This window comes from Pogona vitticeps, chromosome 3 (assembly GCF_051106095.1).
Source record: "Pogona vitticeps strain Pit_001003342236 chromosome 3, PviZW2.1, whole genome shotgun sequence".
Lineage (NCBI taxonomy): Eukaryota > Metazoa > Chordata > Lepidosauria > Squamata > Agamidae > Pogona > Pogona vitticeps.
Window position 1 is genome coordinate 254,159,123 of NC_135785.1, and position 13,333 is coordinate 254,172,455.

General features: G+C 43.1%; 1 long non-coding RNA gene across 1 annotated transcript in view; it reads left to right on the forward strand.

Moving 5' to 3' along the window:
* The window catches only part of LOC144588087 (uncharacterized), a 419,097-nt gene that overhangs the window by 404,460 nt on the left and 1,304 nt on the right, over positions 1-13,333 (forward strand). The window lies entirely within an intron of this gene.

The window sequence follows — 13,333 nt, forward strand, 5'->3', positions numbered from 1 at the left end:
ATTATTATACCTCTCTTCTCAGATAGCCTTTGACTTCCGCTTTCAACTTCTCCCATCAACTCCCTTTTGGGAAGAAGCCCTTTTTCATGTGCTCATCAAGCTGCTTTCCATAGTTGATTGTATGTACTTCTAGCAGAATTCTTGTACCATTCTTACTATCCAGATAGGTTCACAATGAGATAGGTTATTCCTTAGAGTAAGCAGTCTCTATGCCACTTGGAACTTTAAGGGTTAAAATCAAGGCCTTGAATTGGACCCAGGGGGAAAATGTAACCACTACATATCTTATGTGTATTTGGATGAGACTGTCTTCAGATCAGGCACCAGCTAGCAGCTTAGCTACTAAATTGCACCAACAGAAGTTCTAGGCCACTCTTCCAAGGTGGACTAAGGATTTAAATCCTTGCTAATTTCATCTTCAGAGGTAAGGGCTAGATTTTGCACCATTCTTCTCCCATGCAAAAGCTACCCAAGATTTCATCATATATATAGGCATCCTTCAGTCTCAAGAGACTATGGTAACATGCTCTGAATTGAGGAGTGTCCTCTCCAGAGCATGAAGCCTGGGTAAAGTAATATGGAGGGTAAGCTGTTACCCAAGCAGCAGATCCCCCCTCTCCACATTGCTGAAATGGTCCAGTGGAAAGACAAGAGCCAATACGACTGGTTCCAGCAACATTGCAGGAGTTGGCAGAACGACACGAGCTGCCTCCGGGACTCCAGCTCTGGATTTTGCCTCGAGGTTAACTCCTGAAGCCTTTTCCATGAGTGGATATAGCCACAAGGCAGTGGAGGTTTGAAATCGGAGTTTCCCTTCTCCTAGATGGGCTGCCTTCCATGGCTGATGGGCCCCACCTACCTGGCCTGCTCTTTAATAGTGCAAAAGTATGATCAGACCCTTTAAACTTTCCTGCCTCCCAGGCTTATGCAAATCTAATTGGCTTTCCTATTTACCATATTAAGGCCAGACATAGAATTTGAGAATTTCGCGCGCACTTTTAAAGCAGAAAGTCCCACCCCCTAGGCCCCACCCCCAGGCCATGTGGTGAGGAGACAAAAAGAAAGCCCAGAAAAAAAACCCTCAGCAAACATACCTGGCCTTCACCCTCAGCCCAGCTTCCTAGAAAAAAGGGTCCAGGGTCCTGGGACACGCTCTTTTAAAGCAGAAAGTCCCACCCCCTAGGCCCCACCCCCAGCCCATGTGGTGAGGAGACAAAAAGAAGGCCCAGGAAAAAAAAAGATTTCTTCACATTCTTGATTTTATCTCACATTTGAGAGGCTGAGTTTCAGGACAAAATAAAGCAATAAATTAACAGAAGAATAAAGCAAACAAAACCAACAAAACTGTTGTGTTGTTTTAAGAACATCTGCCAATGTTAGGCCTTTCATGGGTTGCTTGCGTCTTTCTTAACAATCAGCCAGTCCTTCTATGCATGTTGTGTGTGTTTATGAATATTCAAACAAAGCCATTTGTCTTACTTTTCACATGATGCAAGAAATCTCATCAAAGCATATTCTGCTTTTGAAACAGCCAAATCAAAAAGCACAGGAAATTTTATGTATATTCTTCACATCCGTGTTGTCATCCTCCATATAATGCATTGAAGTGGTTGTGATGTACTTAAGGCAGGCATTGATCTTGCCTAGTGAGGTCGTCTCAAGGAAGATCCTAACTAATTCCCTAAACAGACTTGTGTGAAACCATTTTTAATCTCACCACTCAGGGTCCATGGGTAATGTATAATCCAGGAGTATTTGAAGATCACACAACTGATATTTCAGGAGGAGCAAAACACCTTACAGAAGAGATTAAACCCCAGTCCTTGAGCCTAATTTCTGACCTTCACCCTCATCCACTCAATTAACAAACTCTGCAGTATTCAAGAGTGTCAGCTGCTTTCATGATGTTAGCTGACAATAAGCAGTAGAGCTGGATGTCACAAGCATATTGATGATATCAAAACTCTAAATCCCCTCTACCAGTGGTTTCAAATAGTTGAACAGCATGAAAGTTGAACATGTTCCATATGCATTGTCTCTGATGCATTTTTGATATCACCTGGCAGGACAAAGTTCCATATACAGTGGTGCCCCGCATGACGATGATAATCTGTTCTGTGAAAATCACTGTTTAGCGAAATCATCATCATGCGAAAAACCATTTCCCCATTGGAATGCATTGAAACCCGTTTAATGTGTTCCAATGGGGAAAATATATCGTCGTTTTGCGAAAATCGCCCATAGGGCAGCCATTTTGCAAGCGCCGATGAGCTGTTAAAATGGCTATCCTGCAAAGCATGGGTCCCAAAAACACAGGGAAGCCATTTTGCGGAGCTGCCGATCAGCTGTAGAAATCATCATCTTGCGAATAAACGGTCCATGAAGCACGGACCAAATCATCGTAAAGCGAAAATCGCCCATTGGAATGACTGTTTTGCGAATCGCTATAGCAATCACAAAAAGTCATCGTTATGTGGATTTGTCATTTAGTGGGACACCACTGAAGAGTAGTCCTAGAATGTCTGGAATTTTTAGCATATATACATTACTGAAACAGCAACATCTACGTTGGCTCAGGCATGTTGTGAGAATGGCTGGCAGTCAGATTCCAAAAGATCTCCTGTACAGAGAATTAGTGCAGGGAAATCGCCCTAGAGGGAGACCACAGCTGTAATACAAGGATATCTGCAAGCGGGATCTGGAGGCCTTAGGAATGGAGCTCAACAGATGGGAAACCTTGACATCTGAGCGTTCAGCCTGGAGACAGGCGGTGCATCCTGGCCTCTCCCAATTTGAAGAGACACTTGTCCAGCAGGCCAAGGCAAAGAGGCAGTCCTGAAACCAGCAAAATTAGGGATATGGACAGATTGTCTTCAGTGTGGCAATAATTGTCACTCTCGTATTTGCCTTCTCAGCCACATTAGATGCTGTTCCAAGACCTCTATTCAGAGCATGTTACCATAGTCTCTAGAGACTGAAGGATGCCTACTACTGAATAAAATGAAAGATAGAATGAATCCTTGTGGGACACCATATGCCGAAGGACACTATGTTGAAATTATGCCCCAGCATCATTTTATAGATATGATTTTTGCAGTGCAGTGCCCTCCAGTCCCACCATGGTCAATGGTGATGAAAGCCACTGAGAGGTCAGGGAGATATAACAGGCCCTCACTGCCCATCTTACCCACAGCTAATCATCTATCAATTCAACCACCCCTTATTGGACCACAGGTTACATATGAAGCTTTGTTTCATCATCAATTTGAACCAAAGAACCCCTATATCCCTGCATAATTACTGATATAGGGATGTGACACTGGAAATCAAGCCTATCCACACTATTGTATTCTAGATCACTACGTATGGGTGTGAAAGCTGAACAGTAAAGAAAGCTGATCAAAAAATTGATTTATATGAAATATGGTGCTAGAGGAGAGCTTTGTAGATGCCCTAGACTGTCAGAAAGACAAAGGAATGAGCCCTCGAGAAAATTAAGTCTGAACAATTACTGGAGACAAAAATGATGAAAAAACTATTTTGGACAAGATTTCCTGAAAAAGACAATAAAACTGGGAAAGGTTGAAGGCAGCAGGAAAAAAGGAAGACCAAATACGAGATGCATTGATTTTCTAAAGGAAACCACAGGCCTGAGTCTACAAGAGCTGAGCATAGTTGTTGAGTACAAGGCATTTTGGAGATTGCTCATTCATCGTGTTGCTGTAAGTCAGAGGCAATTTGATGGCCCACAACCACCACCACAACTTGACCTTGGACTAACTTTGTGCCAAAATAGTGGCCGTGAGCCTAGGATGAGACAGGTATAGATCTTGGGTTACTCGGCTCCTTCTGCAGTCCATCTTTTGGCTCTTCTGCCGGTAGATCTCAACTGTCCCGCCAGCAGATGTGAGATCAATGAACACAAGAGTGTTCCCCTGGCACCATGGCCGTGGTGCTGACACAGAATAGGTTTTTGGCCACTCCAAACTGACTACAGGCAGTATGTCTTTAAGTGTGGATAGCACTGTAACTTCTTTTGCTAATGGTCATGGTCAAGGTATTAAGTTAACTTTTTAAATAGTACAAGTCACAAAATCCACACTGGTTGGAGGTGCTGCTTTGGGAAGTGATAGCAGAAAGCCTACATCCACCCTGCTTTCCAAAAGGTCTGGTGCAGGGTCAAGTGCCCTACCAAACAGTCAGATAAACCAGGGCCAAGAGACCCAAGTCCAAATTCCAGCTAGTTCAGTAGTCACTGCAGCTGAACAGGGAGAGTCCAAGATGCATCGTTAAGCTAGTCCAAAGCAGTGACAAGGATCAGGAGACATACAGTACACATTCAAGATGACGAAAAAGAAAATATAGTATCTCTAGGAAACTCACAGTCCTAAGCTGTGAATTTGTACAAATGAACTACTGAAGCCTCAGCCAGAACTCAACTGCAGGCATTTGGCCAATCACTGATCTGCCATGGAGGAAGAACCCTCCCTCCAAAAGATCCTTTTCTCTAAGTAGACTTTCCCTGAAGCCAAGTATTTTTCCAGAGATCTTCTAACCAGGCCTGTGCTATTAACTTGGAGCATTCTTGTGGGCTGGTAGAGCACCAAGTTGCCTCCAGGAGGTTCAGCCTCCTGGATTTCTGAGGTTCCAGAATTGGGCACAGGGGATGCCACTATCTGGAGGTTTGGGATCATGGATCTCCAAGGACCCAGGTTTTAGAGCATCCAGGTGATGTCCCACCATGTTGGGTTTAAAGTGCTGTTGCTTATACTGACTGGGTGGTGGTGGTGGATCTGATCATTAGTCTCAACTAGACTAGATCCATTCATCCAAAGGAACTTGATTAACCAACACTTATATAAGTTTCCTTGATGGAAATCCTGTTGCTTAGTGTGTTAAGTCACAGTACTGTTTATTTATTAATTACAGCGGTGCCTTGCTTGACGAGGATAATCCATTCCAGCAAAATCGCTGTAGAACGAAATTGTCATCAAGTGAAAGTAAAAAAAAACCCATTGAAATGCATTGAAAACCGGTTCAATGCGTTCCAATGGGCGAAATACCTCAACATCCAGTGAAGATCCTCCATAGGGCAGCCATTTTCCGGTGCCTGTAAAGCGAAAAAGCCTTCCTAAACACAGCGGGGAGCCATTTTGCACAGTGGGGAGCCATTTTGAAACCCGACGATCAGCTGTTTCCTGATCATTGTAAAGCAAAAAATCAGTTCTCGAAGCAGGGAACCGATCATCGTCAAGCGATTTTTCCTATTAAAACATCATTTTGCGCTCGCTATAGCGATCGCAAAATACTCATGGTTAAGCAATTTCCTCATCTAACGAGGTGATTGTCAAGCGGGGCACCACTGTATTTTTTGTTTTAAATATTTATATGCCACTTTTCTCCCAAAGGACCCAAGGTGGCTTACAGTATTTAAAAGAAGCAAAGTTAAAAGCCAAATAATAAATTATGACAACATTTTCAAAAACATTAAACAACGGTCATATTATAGGTCAAGTTGGCCCATTGACTCCATAGAGGATTGATGAGTCTACTCCTCTATACATTCCATTGATTCTAATGGTCCTGCTCTAGCTGGGACTTAGTTTACTGTAGTAAGTCGCAACTGAAGTAGAGCCATTTGAATTGGTGGAATGAATGGAGGAGTTGACTTGCTAAATCCACACTCTAGTGCAACCTACTGTGCTAAACAACAGGATTTCAGCTATTGATTCAATGGGCATACTCCAATGAGGATAAACGGCTTAGGCTTAGAAAAAGGAAAATTTCTGAACTCTGATTTAAGCTGCTTCTTTTTCATTCATTCATTCATTTATTGCTGAACCCAGTCACGACAGTGTCCAGATGTTGTGACTCATGGAGACTGGAGGCTTGACAATGGTGACTTGGATAGATACCCTCATGCCTGCTGATGTACTTCCTTTCGTGCACATTGACATGACCTTTTTTTGTATAATCCTTCCTCCTTGACAGCTGGAAGTCATTTCCCTACTTATTTTCCAGCTGTGGTATCGCTTGTCCTTCTGAAGCACCCTGTGCCCTGCCATCATAATCTTGGCAAGCTTTAATGTGTTTGCTTATGGCCTAATTAAGTACTTTGTATTCATTACTTCCCTGCTCTGTCTCACAATTAATCTCTTCAGTGTGATTACTTTGCCATGTACACTCTGTCAAGTACGCAGCATCGGACCCTGTCCGATGCTTATTAAATGGGGCAAACGTATGGCCAATTAGTCTGCCGAAGATAAAAATGGGTACCTGCCCCTAAAAGCACCTCTTGATCTTCTCGGTTGTTTTCCACTAATGTACATTTCAGTCCTATAAATCCTGGATCTCATTCGTTCTGTGGCATGTTTATGTTCCCTGTGCTGTTAGACTTAAGATGAATGAAAATGCAGTAAAACGAAATAAATTGTCTGAAGCTTGGCTACTCCAGGTCAGTAGGAACACTCACGAAGTTAACGCTAGAGGCTACACAACAAGGATGTGACTTGAGAACTTCCTTCTACTTATTCTGTCCCTCCCCAGGGGTCAAATATATAGCACCATCTCAGTAGACTATGGAGATGAATCCATGCCCGACTTGATCCTCAGAATCTTTGAAATGTCAATGGATCCAAAATGCAGCAGCCAGACTGTTAACTGGGACAGGACACAGGCGTCACACAACCCTCCTGGCTGCCGATCTGTTTCCGGACAGAATTCAAAGTGATGGTTCTAACCCAGACTGCCTCGGGCCAAGCTATCTCAAGGACTGTATCTCCATTTATGAGCCTGCTCAGGTGTTAAAATCATCAGGAGAGGCCTTTTTCTTGGTCCTGCTGCCTCCACAGGTGCGTCTGATGGGGAATCAAGAGAGGACCTTCTCTGTGGTTGCTCCCAGACTCTGGAACTCCCTCCCACAAGAGACCAGGCAGGCCCCATCTTTACCATCCTTCCACAAGCAGGCAAAGACTTTTGTCTTCAGGCAAGTTGTCCCTGAGTGAATGGCTGTCAAGTGAGGGTTTTTTAAATGGATTGTTGTACCTCAATGCATTGAATGTGTTTTGGTGTTGTTTACATTTTTTTTTGGTATTTTTTAAAATCATAATCCTCCTTGGGTTCTTTTTAAGGAGAAAGGTGGGTTAAAAATATTAAAAATATTTTAAATCAATCAATCAATTCTGAGGTAAGGATAATTTTTCGCTGTTGCTTAAACATACGTAAAGTCCCCCCCTTGCAAAGTATTTTCTGCTGACAAATTTGGTGCAAACCGAGTAACTGATGCAAATTGCCCCCGCTCACAGAAATTGAAAAAAAAGTTCCAAATTTCAGGCACTGCTGTCTTGATGCATGGACATTTAAGAACCAGAAGCATCTGATGGTTTGTTTGTCTCTTTCAAACAACCACTTGCCGCGTATGTTCTTTTCTTCTTAAGGGGAAAGAACACAGCTTTGCTCAGACTGCGGCTGATGAAATTTGCACACTTCGTGGAAAACGTGTTCCTTACCTCCCCTAATCTCACGCTACAGGCAAGGAATTTAGTCGACCTTGTAAATTGCTTATTGATTTGCCTCATCTTGAGACATCCTAAATTGAGGAAAACAAGAAATTGAGGAATTGTTCTTCACATTCCTGCTCTCGAGACATTTTTGTACCTGAGGCTGAAGACTGGAAAAAGTGTCTTCATAATTCTTCGTTGTAAGGAGCCTTGGAAAAAAGGTGTCTAAGAGGGAAAACCTGACAGATATCACCCAAAAGGTTATATCTGCCTTTCTTCCTTTTTGACCTCAAGTGTTCTTTTGTAATCGAATTGAAATAATGTTAAAATTGAAAGCCAAAAAAAGGAAACTGTAAGAACAAAAGGAAACTACAGCTTATGTGGGTTTTTCCACCCTTAAATCACTGGTAGTTCCTTAGGATAATTAGAAAAACAGCCTGAGGAGATACTTGCATACAGAGAGAGATGTGGAGAGAGAATGAGAGAGAGAAATGTTTCTATGTTTTGCTTTACTTTTCATTTCGCCAACTAGATACATTGTTTTGATCCATGTTTATATCAGTATTAGAAGTATGCCATAAGATTTATGTACATCTCATTTCCCGAATACAGTATTTATTCCTTTTACACATTTTCCCTACTTTATGATTGTTTTTCAAGCGTCTTCCTCTATATACATGTTTATGCACACTTTTTTGAGCTGCAGACTGAATGGCATAGTTCTGAAAGGTGCAGATTTTGTAAGTGCATTTTGGTTTGTTTATGAATTGAGCATGCTGAAATTCAGAAATCCAGATATGACAGATTTCCTTTACATCATCATCATCATCATCATCAACACACACACACACACACACACAAAGAAAGAGAGGGCGAAAGAGACAGATAGAATATGGACATAATTGTGGCGACTGTTGCATCTGTCTAAAAATCAGCATTTATATTATATTATTTATTTTATATATTCTTTTTTCGTTATTACACATAATGGATAAATGTATACAAAACTACAAGCTTAGGAAGATGTTTGGAGACTTTCAGTTCAGTGTAACACATGACTTTGCTGCTGTATATCATAATTATTGTTGTTATGTGCCATCAAGTTGCTTCCGACTTCTGGTGACCCTATGAATAAGCAATCTTCAAAATGTCCTGCCTTCAACTACCCTGCTCAGCTCTTGGAGGCTCAAGCCTACGGTTTCCTTTAGACAGTTGATCCATCTCATATTTGGTCTTCCTCTTTTCCTGCTGCCTTCAACCTTTCCCAGCCTTTTCGATAAAATCTTGCCTTCTTATGATGTGCCCAAAGTAGGACAGCTTGGGTTTCAACAGTTTTGCCTCTTTGAGAGAGTTCAGGGTTGATTTGATCTACGACTCACTTTACTTATGTAGCATTGATTCAGTGGGTCTACTCCACTTAGATTTAACCCATCGCAAGGAGCTGTTTGCTTATGTAAACTCAGAACGGCCTGAGGGTTCACTGAGTCATATAGCAGTCATGCTGCAAGTTCATTTTATCCTGGTTTCATCATTTACTTTTATTTGGTCTTCAAAACAGAGTGTGCTCTAGAACTCTAGAATTTGCACCACAAGCCTATTCTCCTCTTTAGAATCTCGAGTACTTCAGTGTTCCATCTGAGAAAATACCTCAAAGGAGCAGGTTTCTCTCTAAAAATAGGTAGATGGACACATAAAAATAGCAGCATCCACTCAAAAAAGAAGAAAAGTATCAAATGGATTTCATTTTAGAAACCGTAAAGTTCAGAAAATGTTAACTGGGGAGTTGCTCACATTTTGATAGGGTCCATCTGAAAGGAACGGGCAAATTTGGGCCATGTCCTTCTTTTCTTCAGGTTTTGTTATACAATACAAAACTTAATAAAGGCTCGCCTTCCGGCTTCTTTGCCTGGTCAGTTGTTCACTATTTACATCAGGTTCTGTACTTATGTACACAGGACAGGGCAGGCAATGGCCTAATTCCTGTCACAAAGTCTGACACAAGTTTCTATGGAAAAGACAATAATGCTGGCGAAGGTTGAAGGCAGAAGGAAAAGAGGAAGACCAAATATAAGGTGTAAAAAAAAAAAGCAACTCCCAGACATTCTGTCCAGCACAACTAGTGGTGAAGACTTTGGGGAGTTTTAGTCCAAGAACGTCTGGAAATCCAAGTTTGGGAGCCATATACATTGGTGTATATGGGACTCCTCTACACCAGGGATCATCAACCCCCGGTCCGTGGCCCGGTGCCGGTCTGTGGGTTAGCTGGAACTGGGCCGCGGACACAGATCTCTGCCCCCCCCACATGTGGGGGAGTGTGTCGCACTTGCTGGTGGGCGTGTGGCTTTCATGCTAACCCTTCCCCCAGCACCCCTTGCAGGAGAGCAGCACCCCTTCCCTGCGGGGAAGCAGTTGTGGGGCAGCCAGCCCGGGTAGCACCCCAATGCACGGCTTTGCTTCTTTGCTTGCTTGCTCCCCACCCTCCCTCTCTGGGACGTGGAGCTACTTGGCGGAGGCAGCAGGAGAGACGGCAGTAGCCGAAGCCAGAAGGGGGAGAGAGATGGAGAAACTTTGCAGACAGGCTGGCTGGGTGTGCGGAGGAAGCGCTGCCTCCGAGAGGCAAGAGTTGCAAAGTAGCTCCACATCTGGCTTTTTGCAGATGAAGGAGGACACAGGCAGGCAAAGGTGGAAGAGCGGCTGCTTGTTAGCCGGCTGCTGCCTGGAGAGGGAGGGTGGGGAGCAAGTGAGCAAAGAAGCAAAGCCGTGCGTCGGGGTGCTTCCCAGGCTGGCTGCCCCACGGCAGCTTCCCTCAAGGGAAGGGGCGCTGCTGTCCTGCAAGGGGTGCTGGGAGAAGGCTTAGCATGAAGGCCGCACACCCACTTGCATGCATGACACACCCACCACCAAGCATGACACGCCTACCAGTGAGCGCGGGGTGCCCCAACACCCAACCGGTCTGTGCATGGAGCACACACCCCCGAAATGGTCCACGGACTGAAAAAGGTTGGGGACCGCTGCTCTACACGCCATGGTGCCATTTGTCAGAACTGGCACTGGAAGCACAAATACAGACAGTGTGATCACAGTGTGATTACAGCACTGGTATCCGTACAATTGTTTATGTGTGTGTTATATGACATCAAGTCAAAACAGACTTATAGTGACCGTAATAGGGTTTCCAAAGTAAGTGAGACAATTAAGGGGTAGGTTTTTGGTTTCTGACTGTCTTTTTTTCAATCCCACTCTCCTCTGTGATATTCCATGGCTCAGCAGGGATTTGAACCCAGGTCCCCTTAGTTCACTATCCATTCTTTATGGGGGTGTCTCAGGTGAGATAGTGGAAATGTGGAAGAGATGCCACATAGAACAGGACATATGAACTGCTACTCTTAAAAATGATTTTTTTTTTGTATTATCGCTTTTTGTATTCTCGAAGGATTTTTTTGTTTGTTTCTTTCTTTCCAAGGACTTCATTCTAAAACATTCAGTAATAAGAGAACATCTTGGGTAAATCATCCACAACAGGATGATGAGTATGAAGCCAAGAAGAGTAGGAGATGGCAATACACAGTATAAACTATTTTTATTCATTGAGAACTGTATTCACTTCAACACCTTGATTTTCAATAGCTCTTCCCATCTGCTGAGATTAGGCTGAAATGAACGTGTTTCCCCTGGGATGACTTAGAAGTAACTTCCCAAAGTTAAGTTCATTGTAAGTTGAGCTGGCATACATCTGGAGTCTTAGCTGGATATTAATAGCTGGGGTATGTAATCCTCTTTTTCTCTCCCTCTCCCGCCTTTTCTTGGTCTGCAAATCAGACCATTGGAAGGGACAAAAGACCATCTAATCCAGTTCTACCTAAATATTATCTGTCTAATTCTCTGTGTCATCTAGATCACAGACAAGTGAGCAAATGTATTGTCGAAAGATCCCTATGATATAAGCAGTTCCAGATGGTGCTTGCTATGGTTCTTGGCCGGCTTTCATTTGTTCTCTCAGTTTCACCGACTACTTGGGTGCCGATAACACATTTTATTTTATTTTTACATGAACTGGACCAGAGGTAACAGGTAGACTGGGCCACCCAATGCTTGAATTACGGACAGCCCAGAGCACAATTCACACTCAGACTTGAGTAAAGGGCAGGGCTCTGTTAACGAATGGCTGGGGCTCTAGGCTTTGAGGTATTTGAACCACCACAACCCCCAGCACTTCAGTTTTCCACAACACCACAGCTGAGAGCCCTAAGGCACCTCAGGAAAAAAAACTGATGGGCCCCTAGTCTTCATCCTACAGTAGTCATCGTTATGAATAATACAGCCTTGGCAAAGGGATAAGCCAATGAGAGGAAAATAAAATGAGAAGATTCCTGGCCAGTCTTATCCCTCAGGTTCCCAAAGCTGATACTGTGAGGCTTCCCTAAGATACTCCACGGGCTGAATTAAGCGGGAAACCTCCATGGCCTGAGCTATGTGTTAAATTTGGATGATGTGCTAGCTAGTCATTATGGACTAAGAAGAAGGGGAGCAAACCCTGAAGTCCTTCATTCTTGATGGGACATCTCTCTTTTCTCCTCACAGTGAGAATTCTCTGTGTGAAATTCTTTCCCCCCCCCCCCCAGAAAAATCTTATCAGAAATCATGCCGGATTTTTCAGATGTTTCATAATCATTTTTAGACCCTTCTGGAGACACTAGCTGTCACGGTTTTGGCGACAGTAGAAATACACAGAGTTATTGAAGACAGTTATATTTACAAGTATTTACAGATATTTACAGGCAGGCATCTCAACAGCATGGTAGGAACTCTTTATACAATCGGGCATAATGCATGGCAGCAAGTGGTAGAGGAGGAAGAGAAAGACACAAAGACACAGTCCACTTATATACATGTACATGGCATATTTTGTCCAATCAGAAGACAGATGACTTCATCCTTTGCACCTGGTCTTCTTCTGGTTTCAAGACATTGCATCATCTCCAGAGTGATTCAGCATTCTCACATCTGTGCACAATGGCAGCTCGTTAATGAAACACTTATACATGTTCAGCAGAAGTATCACAATGATGCAAACAGTATCTTTCCTGTGCAAAATTTCTCAGAAAAGACATTGAGCGAGGCAGAATTATTTTGCAGAAGAATGGGGACTGCTATGAAATCTTTTCCAGTCCTTTGGAGTAGATTCTTACGTTTGCAGGAAGCTGAGGGATGTTGCGGGTGCAGAAGGACATCTTTGTGAGAAGCCTAAGCATGGTAACACAAAAAACATTGCCAAGAACAAGACACATTTTGAGTATCCTCAACGTCTCTCTGAGGAGCACTGCTGCTCTAAGAAACAATGGCTGAAATCCTGCTGCATAGCCTACTAAGTCACACTAGATTAGACCTAGTGAATCAATGAGGATTTGGTAAGTCAAGCTTTCCATAAGTTCCGCTGATGGGCCTTCTGTAGTTGCAACTTACTTTAGTTTACTAAGGCACAAGAATAGGCCCATTTGAATCAATGGAATTTGCAAGGGAGTTGACTCACCACATCCCCATTGATTCAATGAGTCTATTCTGGTGTGATTTACAGCACTAAGCAACAGGATTTCAGCCAGTGAAATGTTCACAGTTAATAAAGCATTCTTTATGGTACATCTTGAAGTGCCAGAGCCATGAAGCTGATGCTTATATGAATCTCCATTACCCATTGACAAATTCAGCTCACAGCTGAATTTGTGAGCTGTCTCTTTTTAAAGAAAATAAAGGGAGTATTTGATAACAGAAAAGCTTCTCTGTAATGTTGACTATGGTAACAGATGCCAGTAATCTGAATTGCTGTTACGGTGACA